The sequence below is a fragment of the Myotis davidii genome, unplaced genomic scaffold, assembly GCF_000327345.1.
Source record: "Myotis davidii unplaced genomic scaffold, ASM32734v1 scaffold259, whole genome shotgun sequence".
Lineage (NCBI taxonomy): Eukaryota > Metazoa > Chordata > Mammalia > Chiroptera > Vespertilionidae > Myotis > Myotis davidii.
Genome location: NW_006292687.1, coordinates 7,254,710 through 7,267,802, shown reverse-complemented (window position 1 = coordinate 7,267,802; position 13,093 = coordinate 7,254,710). Strand labels below are relative to the sequence as shown.

At 39.0% G+C, this 13,093-nt stretch overlaps 1 protein-coding gene across 2 annotated transcripts in view; it reads left to right on the top strand.

Annotated features, from left to right (window-relative positions):
• Positions 1 to 12,052: 12,052 nt before the first annotated feature.
• Positions 12,053 to 13,093, top strand: part of GALNT1 (polypeptide N-acetylgalactosaminyltransferase 1) — a 51,621-nt gene continuing 50,580 nt past the window's right edge. For both annotated transcript variants that reach the window (XM_006766117.2, XM_006766118.2), the window contains exon 1: positions 12,053 to 12,109. The gene's annotated coding sequence lies outside the window, so the exon portion shown is untranslated. The remainder of the gene's footprint in view (positions 12,110 to 13,093) is intronic.

The window sequence follows — 13,093 nt, the reverse complement described above, 5'->3', positions numbered from 1 at the left end:
ACAAGCAGTTAGGGGCAAGATCAGGCTGGCAGGGGAAGGCAGTTGGGGGTGATCATGCCGGCAGGGGAGAAGTTAGGCAGCAATCAGGCCAGCAGGGGAGCAGTTATGGGGCGGGTGTGGGGTGAGCCAGAGGCAGTTTGGGGTGATCAGGCCAGCAGGGGAGCAGTTAGGGGCAATCAGGCAGGCAGGCAGGCAAGCAAGCGGTTAGGAGCTAGCAGTCCCGGATTGCGAGAGGCAGTTGGACATCCTCCGAGGGGTCCCGGATTGGAGAGGGTGCAGGCCAGGCTTAGGGACCGCCCTCTCCCATGCATGAATTTAGTGCACCGGGCCTCTAGTTATGAATATTTAGGCATTCATATTTGTACATGTCAAGGTGGATGAGTTATACTGTCCTAACATACATTCCCCAACTCTCAGTGGTTTAAAGCAACACAGCTTGTTGGCTCTGTTACTGGTTGGCTGTGGACTCTGCTCTGCCTCAGACCCAGTTGGGACCCACGCTGAGGGAGCCGTGACTGTCTTGAAGGTTGCCAGCACTGCCCCAGAGGGAAACAGAGCGGGGCAAATTGTGCAGTCTCTTAAAGCTTCTGTATGAAGTAAGGCATGCCATTTTGTTCACATGGCATTGGCCAGAGCAAATCACAAGACTAACCCATTCTTCAATGGGATGGAAAAGTGTAAATCTACCATGTGCCTGCAAAGAGAACCAGAAATACAGGGTGTCCCCCCAAAATGTATACACACTATAACAGCTGATAGCTCAATTTTGAAAATGAAATATATTTTAATAACATTGCCTTTATAATTATTCAAAATGGGTGTGTACATTTTTGGGGGGCACTGTATAGTTGGTGGATAGCACTAATGACTCACACTATCATGACCAAATGGAAAATCTCATCTGCCTTTCACCTTTATGTGTAACAGCGAAGGCTTCAAGACTTGTTAACACTCTCATGGAACAAATGCAGGTGTTAAAATTAACCTCATTGTTTTTGTAGCTCTTGTGTATTTAAAAGCCACTTTTAGACCAGTTAATTAGAAAAAGTCCTCAGGAGAGGCAATGCCAGTTTCTAGGTTGGATCTGGGTTTTTTCTGGAAGATACAGACTTTTCATTTCTCTGAGGTGAGGCAGTGTACTAGGGGAGGGCAGAATAATTTAGCTTCTTTATTTCCCATTAGAGGATGACCTTCCCCTCATCCTCTTTATTTATTTATCTATCTGTCTATTTATTTATTTTTTTAAAATGTTTTTCTTGATTTTAGAGAGAGAGAAAGGGAGAGTGAGAGAAAGAAACATTGATGAGAGAAATATGGCAATGGGTCAAGAGGCTTTCAAAAATAATTAGACAAGCTGATATTGAATGTCAGTTGTAATTGGAAAAAAAAAATTGAGGCAAGCTGAATTCAGTGAATATAAAGGAAATACTGCATATTGAACAAAGGGTTTCTTCTAGATAGGCAAGCTTGTTTCTGCATCAAAACAAAACCCAAAAAACCCATATCATCCAAAAAGATGCAGAAAAAGCATTGATTAAAATTCACTCTTTTGGGATACAGACTCACCCACATTAAGGAAAGAAATTTCATAACCTGACAAAGGACAGCTACAAAAAAACCTACAGCAAACATCATACTTGATAATGAACAATAAAAATATTCCTTTAAAACTCAGCAAGAATACATATGTTCCTTGCTACCCCATCTCTGCAGCATTGCACTAGATCTACTTACCAGTTAGTACACAGCAAGAAAAGTTATGAGGCTGGATTGGCTGTAAGGAATGAGCAAAAAGAGTCAGTATTAACACTTTCATAGAAAATTCAAGTTCATACATACATTGTTAGGATTTATAATAGTTAGCAAGTTACTGACTATAAGATCAATACAGTAAAATCAGTTCTATTACTCTAACCTAGAAGCTCACAATAAAAACTGTAATAAAAATATTTCACAACAGTGTAAAAAAAAAAAAAGCTACCTAGGAATAAATATAAAAAGAGGTACCAAGATCTTTTATAGAAAATTGTAAAGATGTATTGAAAGACACTAAAGACCTAAATAAATGTGGGGCATGTCATGGTTATAGGGAGAAAGACTATCTCTTGTAAATATGTCAATTGACCTGTCATTAATAAATTTGTTGCTATTTTAGTAAAAACCCTGAAGGGTATAGTTTTATTTGTTTGTTTTTGTGGAACTTGACAAGTTAATTCTAAAATTTATTTGGAAAAGCAAAGGGCCAAGAATAGCCAAGGTATTTCTGAAGATTTTAAGTTAATGTAAACTTTAATTGAATTAGTGTAGTATTAGGGCAAGGAGAGACTTACAGTTGGCAAAGGATTTTTTAGTCACTAACATACACACATGGCTTGTGCAGGAGGCAGTCAGGGAACGTCTCTCTCCCTCCTTCTCCCTTTCTGTCCCTTTCCTCCCTCTTCTTCCCTCTTCCTCTCCCCTCCCCTCACTAAAAACAAAAACAAAAACCCACAAATAAACGTGTCCTTGGGTGAGGATTAAAAAATAATAATAAAATAAAAATGAGAACTTTTTTTTAATGTAGCCACAATATATTAATCTTTTTTTTAAAAAATATATTTTATTGATTTTTTACAGAGAGGAAGGGAGAGAGATAGATAGTCGGAAACATCGATGAGAGAGAAACATCGACCAGCCGCCTCCTGCACATCTCCCTACTGGGGATGTGCCCGCAACCCATGCACATGCCCCTGACTGGAATCGAACCCGGGACCCCCCAGTCCCCAGGCCGACGCTCTATCCACTGAGCCAAACCGGTCTCGGCAATATATTAATCTTGATAAAACTAATTCCTTAATATCATCTAATACCCAGTCTATAGTCAGATTTCCCCAGTAGTCCCAAAAGTGTCATTTGACTTGGTTTGTAGATTCAAAACTCAAACAAATCTACACATTACGTTTGGTTTCTATGAAAACAATCTTATGAAGAAAGAAAGCAGTAACTAGGTTTTGTTATTTCTGTCCCTTTTCCTCCTTTCCGGTTTTTAAAAATACCTCTCCCTCCCTGAAGATTATGGTTCTTTATAATAAGACAGAAAATTTTGCTATATCAGATAAAGGTTTCATCCCCTTTAAGACTGCTTTGCTGGATTCTTTTTTTTATCTTAGTAATCAAGCAGTTAACATTTATAGAGCAGTACTACAGTTAACAGCACAGCGGAATGACAGTTACAGTTAAAATTAACTATCCCCTTAGTACTGTTAGGACTTTTCATTAGAGCTGTAAAATTATTTTATATTCATTAAAAAGTATATGCTCTTCGTAAATATTAAATGTATCATATTTTATAATTATTCCTCTTGAATTTATGGTTATAAACAGGAAGCTGTAACACAGTATGTGTGTTGGAAAATTTTGCTCATGAACTTAATTTTTAAATTTTCTAAATCTAAAATGGAAAAATGCCAATTGCAAAAAAACCCTATCTTTTAGTTATAGTTCTATTGGTAATAAAGACAAATGTGCAACTGTTTAGTCTGTGTAAGGAGGAAAGGAGGGATAACTCAGGTGTTTAGAGGTTTTAGCAGATTACAGTTTTGAGAATTAGGGAGAATTTTAAAAAATAATGGAGAAGAAATGTTTTGAGTTATTGATGTGAATTAAATAACAGTATTATTTTAGGGACTTTAAAAACAATTTTCTTGTTAATTTTCTATTATTAACATCCTAATCACAGTGGTGTTTTGGGTTCTGAGATCAGTAAATAAATCCTATAATCTGCCTCCAAAGAGCAGAAAAAGTTCCAAGAAAAAGGCACTTGGGATGGTACATTTAGTGTGGATCTTAACTAGTAGCAGTGCAGAGGCAATCTGAGACTAGGGGAAGACTGAATTGAGGGAGTAGAGCCTAGAAGAGCCATTCACAGAAATAAAAGGTAACAGACCAGAAAGTTGAATCAAATCAGCAGGAGAGAATGCAGAACAACCACTAAAGTTGTAAGCTAAGAAAATAAGTTATATGTCATTAAGATGAAACCAAGTAAGAAAGAAACCAAATTAGGAAATAAAAAACCACAAAACAAAAATGGATGTACCAAATTGCTGACTAGTTAAGAAGAAAACAAAGAATATATGTGTTTTGCAGTGTGGTACCTGTGATAAATCTATTCAGTAAAATTCATGATTAACTGGAGCACAATCTCTGTAATATACTAATAATTGAATAAGGACTTATTTTTTTCACAGGATAATTAAATATTTCAGATTATTACCATAGGGCAAAATCTACCCCATCCCAAATTTCTATTTTTATTTGGTCTGTCAAGCAAAATTTAAAACTTTTTAGATTTCAAAATACCGCTTCAGTTAATATCCAAGTAACATCACATAATGTTTTAAGTGAAATAATTCTCAAAAGAATCTTCAAGCTTGCAATTGTAAAAGACAAGTAACCTTCCTCTTAGGTTCTTATTGTCCTTTGATATTTTTTCTTCTCTCCCCCCAGATGATTCAGTTGTGGAGGAGAAAAAGTATGGCACTGAACTCGGGGGAATGCAAGGAGAAGGGAAAATGGGGGAAAGGGAATGACAACAGAGTTTCCATTTAGTCTGCAGATTGTTTTTGGTCTTTTCATCCCTAGGCCAGAGCCAGGAGACTGTGGTGTCTTCCAGTCTAGCTTGTTATCCCAACTGGCAGCAGCAATGCTGGAGGCGATAGTATAGTGACTGCTCTCTCCCGGTGCGGTTGGCCAGTTTGTAGTGGTGGGGTGAAAAATAAGTTTCCCTTCCATCTTTCTAAGTTCTTCTGGCTGGACTAATAGTCAGATTAACATGAGTTAGGTTAACAAGAGAAAATGTCCAAATTAGTTACATATACATATGTATGTGGAGGTTCCATAAGCACATGAGACTGGAGGACAGATTGGGCAATTGAGGTCTGGAACTGGGAGTTAAAAAGGAAAGTAGGGAATGCACGGGTAAACGAGAAAGCGAACACATGTGGTAAACAAATTCTTACTGGGCCACCTGAAACAATAGGACACAGAGGGGAGTCCTACAAACAGGCTTTGCCCTACTTCTCCCCTCTGGCACCTTTAGGGTGATGCTGCCTTCTTTACGCAGGCTTTTCTATCTGAATTCCTGAAAGCAGATAAGGGGGGAGGTCAAAGGTTCTTTCTGGCCGAAACCGGTTTGGCTCAGTGGATAGAGCCTCGGCTTGCGGACTGAGGGGTCCCAGGTTCGATTCCGGTCAAGGGCATGTACCTGGGTTGCGGGCACATCCCCAGTGGGGGATGTGCAGGAGGCAGCTGATCGATGTTTCTCTCTATCTCTCTCCCTTCCTCTCTGTAAAAACTCAATAAAATATATTTTTTAAAAAAAAGGTTCTTTCTGAGTCTTGTGTTTTAATGACCAGCTTAAAATCAATATGGGTAACATTTTAGAATTTATTTGAAATCAGAGATGTAACAGATATTTTTTAATAAAGTTAAACATATGTATCTTTTACAGGTCACCCAGTAAGAGAGAAAGAGAACTCTTCTTTGTTCCCTGGGAATTATATTATCTCGGGTTTGGGAAGAACCAGGAGGTGTTTTTTTTAAAATAACCAATCAACTTCCCAATCTTTCCGGGCTTCTGATGGGTCCACCCCCTAACCAATGATCCCTTCCCAGGTTATACTGACAGGCCTCTGTGGTCAAGCACCTCCCTGTGCCAATTGGGCTTCTGTTGTGCATGTGCTTATCTCCCTCTGCTCCCCCTCCCCCCCACAGAAGGGCGGGGAAGGGAGGGGTGTTAATCCTAGGTGGGGCAATGCTGTGATCCCCTGAGTGTGTGTGAAGCTGTAGCTTCCTGATATAGCAAACAGGCTTGTGCTCCCTATTGATTATGCTTAATAATATCTGATCCCCTTTGTTTCCTCCCTTTACTGATATCTATCTAGGGCAGTGATGGCGAACCATTTGAGCTCGGCGTGTCAGCATTTTGAAAAACCCTAACTTAACTCTGGTGCCGTGTCACATATAGAAATTTTTTAATATTTGCAACCATAGTAAAACAAAGACATATTTTTGATATTTATTTTATATATTTAAATGCCATTTAACAAAAAAAAAATCAACCAAAAAAATGAGTTCGCGTGTCACCTCTGACACACGTGTCATAGGTTCGCCATCACTGACCTAGGGTAACACCAGTGGTTCCCAAACTTCTTTGGCCTACCGCCCCCTTTCCAGAAAAAATATTACTCAGCGCCCCCTGGAAATTAATTTTTTAAAAATTTTAATAGCAATTAAACAAAAATATATGTATTAATGTTTCTACCTTTTTCGTAAAATATAGTAAAGAAAGATGTAAATTAGAAACATTGAAGTTTGAAATTATGAAACTATTTATTGAACTCAGAATAGAAAGGTAATACAAAAAAGTTAAAACAAATGCACCTGTGGCCATCACCACCCCCCTGGATCGCTGCAGCACCCACTTTGGGAATCACTGGTAACACTAACACTTGTGTTTTGGCCAATTTGATGAGGTCAGATTCATTTCCCTGAATACTACTGAGGTTGAGCATATATTTACATGTTCATTAGTTATTTGTGCTTTGCCTATTCATACCTTTTGGCCATTTTTACTTATGTGTTGTTCGTTTTGATTTGGAGAAGTTTTTAATACATTCTGATTTTTTGGTTGATTATTTTTATTGTGGATATTTTCCTAGAATCTTTGGCTCTCTATGATGTCTTGGGTTGTATAAAAACTTTTTAATTTTCAGTTAAACTAAAAATTACTCATTTTTTTATGGTTTTTGCATTTTGAGTATTTAAGAAATTCTTCCCTACCCAAGGACATGAAGATATTTGCCTATATATTATTTTAAAATTTTAAATTGGTGTTTTGTATGGTGTGAAGTAGGAATTTTATTTTATTCTTACATATGGATAAACATTTATTAAATAGTCTATCCATTAAGTTTGCCATCTCTGACATATTGTTATCGGAGAATTGAGTGGACTGCCGTTCTCCATTGCTAGTGGGAGTGGGGTTTTTGGGCTACCGAAGGAATAAGGATTTCCGGAGGACCCCATGGGAGGATGCGATGTGGCAGAAAGCTTTATTGCGTGGAATTATATCCCTCCGTTTCCAGAGTCCCCATTTCCCTTAAAACAGTCCTGGAAAGGGTGCAGCCTGGGATTCAGCAGAGTTAAAAGCAAAGCCGGTGTCCAAGGTTTCCATTCCATGGTGGCGCGGGGTCCAGCAGAGCATCAGGCCAACTTTAGTCCATCAGTCCATTGTGTGGGGGGTCCATGTGGCCGTGAGCCATGTGGGCGAATGCGGGAGTGTGACAGCCCCATTCCCTGCAGCAAGAGTCCCAAGAGAGCAAAAGGGCCAAGAGAGGGATCTCCCTTCATTCAGAAGTTTATGTATCTCAGAGTTCACACCCTTGCAGTGGCCACGCCTAGTCTGGCCAGTGGCCTGCTTGTAGGTGTGATGTCACCTAGACTTCCCTGGGCATGTACGTAGTCTTTTTTTGTCCAGGCCCTTTCCCTAGGATTTATGAGAAAAGACCTGGAGAGTGTTAAACTGCAACTTTCTGACAAAGCTGTACAAATGGCATGCCGTTATTACCCAGCCTTCCCTTTGCCCCTTTTCTGTTAATTAATAACTGGGTTGATTACAGTGGTATCTATATATCCAGTCTGTATATTCATGTGGGTCTGATTCTGGACTCTCGGTTTCATTGGTGTTTTAATCTATCTTTGCCATTTTTTATCACACTGACTTAATTACATAGTTTGATTTATGGTAGACACTGCTCTTTCACCTTGTTCAAAATTATATTGTATTTTTTTTCTCTTTGCTCTTCCATGTGATTTTTAGGATCTGCTTTAAGTTCAATACAATGTTAAGTTTTAAACTTTAAGTTCAATTAAAAAATACATTGAGATTTTGATTGGAACTGTATCAATATTGAGAGAATTTACTTCTTTCTGTAGTAAACCTTCCATATGTGAACACGCCCTCTCTTCATTTTTTTTTTAGGTCTTTCTAAACAAATTTCTAGTTACTATTGGCAAAAGAATTCCATTGGATTTTGTGTGTTAATCTTGTATCCAGCAACCTTGCTAAACATTCGCATTAGTTCTAATTGTCTTTATTTTATTTGATTTTCTATTCCCTCCGCCCTCCTTTTTGGTTCTTAAGTGTGTTTCTTTTTCTTGTTTTACTGTTCTGCATAGGACTTCTTGACAGGAAGAAATGATAGAAGGCAGCTTTTCCCTTTTTTCTAACTTTATAGGAATACTTCTATTACCAAAATGAACAAAGTTCCACTCACCCAATGAACAGCAAAGCCAAACACTGAACATTGAGGTTCACAATGAAGAAATTTAAAGCTGTTTTATTTGCAGATCACCAAGCAAGTAGACAGGAAGTTATCTTAAAACCCAAACTTTTAATTAATTGGTTTTTTTTAAAGGCAAAGAACAGGCCAAAATGTGGAAGCGTTGGTTGTGCAGTTTTTAATTGGAGGGCTTCAGAACTGGGCCATTTTTGGTAAGATATAATAAGGGGCTTCAGTACCAGATCTTCCTGCACCAGGAACCCTTCACTTCTGAACGGGTTCTGGTGTTCAAGTTTCAGTCATGTCCTGGCCCTTTGTATCCATGTCTGGGATTGGGGGTTATGTGTTGGGGGCGGGGGGGACTAGACTTTGGTTCCGGGGGCAGCTGGAGGTCAGCATTCTCTCTTCTGCACATGCGTTAGCTGTATGAGGAGGTTTTGGTCTGTTGGCTGTGAAAGGCAACTCAGTATCTTGTTAGAAACAGGATAGGACAATTTTGAACTGGTTCTGTGGTTACGCTTCACCAGTATGTATTTTGTTTACTGTAGGCTTAGGGTCCCTATCCTTTATCAGGTTCACGAAGTTCATTCCTATTTCTAATTTGCAAGGAATTCTTTTTTTTTGTTTTTGTTTTTATTATCATGAATGGGCCCTGGGTTGTCCTATTTCAATAAAATTTAAGTCTCTTGCAACTATGTAGTTCCACTTACCTGCCACCTCTATCCTTTGCTCTAATTTCATGTGTATCACATCTTTATATTAATAAGTTTTAATTACTTATGTTTTGAGATTTAGTCCTACCATTTCATTTTGAGCTTTCTATATTTGTGGGGTTTTCTGATTTTAAATTTTTTTTATTGTTCTTTTTATTCCTTTTTTCAACTTTGATTTTTTAAGTTCACTTGTCTTTGCTTAATTAGTTAGCTAACTTTTGATATTTGATCTTAAAAAGTCTAAAGTAAATTAAATATTTTTAACCTGTACCTAAACACAGCAACCTTAAAATGCTTTCATTTCAATCACCATTATTCCTTCTTATATGGCATTGTTTTCTGGTGTTTTTATTCATTTAACAAATAATTTTTAAACTCTTCTACCATGTGTCTGTCAGGTACTATTCCAGGAGCCATAGAAATAGCATTGAACAAAATAAAGTCTCTGCACTCATGAAGCTTACAAGATAATTCACAAACTGATTCATATGTTATGGTACAAATTAGTGTTTGGTGTTAGAATGGAAAGGAAAACATTAGGAAACTAGAAAGAATAATGTTGGGATGGAGATGTTTTATATATGAGTGTCTGCTATCTTCAGACATTCCATAAAGTTTTTAGGATTCAAGTATGAAAAACATAATTCTCATTCTGGAGGAGCTTATAGTCTAACCAGAGAGTTCCAGGAAGAAGATACAGATATGGGAGCCATTAGTGCATGGCGGGTGAAGCTTTACAACTGGCGAATTTCCATGGAGGATGTATAGAGTGTCAGGACAGAGTGGAATGAGCCGGTGAAGAAGACAAGCATGGTTAGAAAAGTTGAGGGAGAAGAAGTGACGCCGGGTGCCAGGAAAAGAAGAGATTATATTTTATTTATAGCCTTCCTATTCCAAAAGTAATCGAGGAGGCTGAGATTTCAAGTAGAATGAGTCTGGAAAGGAGATTGGTTTTGGTAGTTAGGACATTACAGGGACTGATCAACAAACGGTTTTGTTGAAGTGAAGCCAGACTACACTGGGTTGTGGAGTTGAGAAATTAGAGATAGAATAAAGACTACTTGTTCAGAAGATGGTAAAGGAAAGAAGAGAGAGATAGTTTGAGAAGAGAACTCCATTAGAACTCAGGGTTTTGACAAAAATACAGAACAAAAACCTTGGAGATTTTGAGGACTTCATGGCCAGAAAAGAGCGTGGGCCCCTGGCCTGGAGGAAGTTCCTGCCTGGTCCTTTACTTGCCAGAAACTGCTCCCCAGCATCCCTGGGGGTTTCCATTGTTGATAGTGGCAATATATTTCCTAGTGTCTGAGTTGGTGGTTGAACTGAATACTGAAACCACAGTATTCTGTTGTAATTATTTCAACATATTCAAGAGATAAAAGTACAAACATGGGTAAACTCCTCCTGACGGTTGTTCTTCAAACTCCTTAGCGTGATAGTCAAGATTTGCCCTGTTCTGAACTCACCCCTCAACCATATCTGCCGTGTTTGTCTGTTTGTGGTCCCCTAGACACTCCATGCATTTTCCTGCCTCCCTATTTATTTTAGCTCACATTGTTTTGTCCACTTGCAGTATCCTTTTGTCTTTTCATAACTGAAATCAACTCCCCAATCATTCTCCCTACCACTTTCACTCCTTTGTGCAGTATAGCTTCTCATCACTTGGCACCTGTCGCAAAGATAGGAAAGTATTTTGTAAATAGTGAAGTGCCACACAAACTTGCCTTGTTATCTCTCCCCCTCAACGGCAAGCTTGTTGAGGACAGGGACTGAGTCTTTCTTTAATACGTTTTAAAAATTGATTTGAGAGAGAGAGAGGGAGAGGGAGAAAAGAAGAAACACCGATTGGCTGCCTCATGCATGCTCCCTACCAGGGATAAGCCCCCAGCCCCAGCATGTGCCCTGATCAGGATTGAACCAGTGACCTCTTGGTACATGGGATGACACTCAGCCAACTGAGCCGCACCAGCCAGGGCAGGACTGAGTTTTTTTTCACATTTATCTACATCAGATTTTACTTGGCATAGTGCTTATACATGCTTGATATTTATTAAAGTTTGAATAAATTAGGGATATGTGATTGTGATAGATTAATGCTGTGTCTAAGATGGCATGTTATATACCAAGTTCTAGTTTGTAGCTATTAAATTTTTATTGAAATTCTGCCTCTAAGTAATCTGTAAAAGTAGACTCCTTAATTTGGGTTCTTCACTGATTCACATCTTATTTTTTTCCTTCACAGAATAGATGTCTGTCTAAATAAGTAATTGTCGGTTACAGAGTGGTGTCTTAGGATATTTTTGACTATGGTTAAACAATGCAGGCTTTATCAACTCACCTAACAAGGGGTCCAGACATAGAGATTTCAGGGTTTGTCTGCTCAGTGACTCCATGTCATCAGGTCCCCATGCGCTTTCCACATTTCACTTTGCCATCCTCAGCGTGTTGTTTCCCTCATGACCTCAGATGGCTGCAGCACCTCGGTGTATCCAATGCAAACAATTCCCAAAGGCGGAAACGGATAGGTTTTCCTCCAGCATCTCTATGACGGAGCATAACTGTTTCTGAAAGCTTCCCAAGAGACTTCCCCTCAGGTGCCATGGGTTGAAATTTGGTCACTTCACTGGCAAGAAGATTGATCACTTGAATTCAGTTGGGGGTCTCGTGCCTTGAAAAACATAGGGTCTGAGGGTGGGATAAGGCAGAAACAATATCTGCCACACGTGCTGTTTATGTGTCTTTGGCTTGCCCACCTGGAAAGTTAATATCCTCATAGATTTGTAAGAGGAGGCAAGTATTTCCACTGAGCTTGGTGTTGGTTCCAGTAATAATACTTTATCCATTGACTCACTCATTCATGGACTGGACATTAACTGAATGAATGCATTGTGTGCTAGGCATCATGCTCAGCATTGGGAGGTGCAGCTGGTATAGTCCAATGGAATAGGGTGGCTGAGGTAAGGGGGAAGGGTAGAGTTATTCTTTAATAAACTGATTATAGGAAATTTATTTTTTAACAGGAGATGTGGGACATATGGATTTGGGATATGAATTCATTTGAAAAACCACTTTGGGGTAAGTTGATAGCTGGGAGTGAATGACTTCAGGATTCCACTTCTTTTTACATTAGGGTTTGTTCTTTTAGCTCCAAAGGTTTCAAACTTTTGTTGAATGTACTTTATGCTGCATATACACACAAGAAAATGGGTTGTACTAAAATTCCAGTTTAGTAATTTGAGAAGTTGAAACCACCAAGCATAGCTCAGTACTAATTAATTAGGGCATTCACTTTTAACTAGGGAGGTTAATTTGAAGACTAAATGAAGACCAGGTTTAGAAATGAAAAGATATTGATTATATAGGGTTTAACCTGCTTGATCTTACCCAGTAATCCTGCCATGCGGACTGGTAATCACTCATAGAACCAGTGTTGAAGATAGAGGGTTAAAGTTTGTCTTAGGGTGCCCCTTTTCAATAATCCAAGTGGCTGTTTGAATTCTCATTGCATCCATAGAAATAGAAAAGGTTCCCAATTTTTGTTTTATCTAAGAAAGTGCTCTAAAATAATATTTCACACTTATTGACTGTGTACTATGATATCTGAGTGTGTTGTATATTACTTCATTTGATTTTGTGTAATGGGACTATAAGGTGGTTATGGTTTTTTCATTTAGAAGCATAAAGAGGCCCACATTTTTAGAATCATAATACGTGTTGGAATTGAAACCAAGTTTTAATATGCTGATTGTGTTGAGGGTTCCCAAGATCACCCTCACGTTCAATGATTCGCTAGGGGACTCACAGGATTCAGCATATCCTATCTAATAAAACAGAAACATGGTAATTGGCGTACGACCGCTACCCTTCCCATTGGCTAATCAGGGCGATGTGCATATTAACTGTCAGCCAAGATGGCGGCGGGCAGCCAGGCAGCTGAGAACAGGAGGCTTGGTTACCCCACCGATGAGGAAGCCAAGGTTCCCCGTCTGCAGCTGCGGGGGCTCGGGAACAGTGGAGCAGACAGGCCTCCTGGCCCGGGATCAGCGGAGCCAAGAGGCC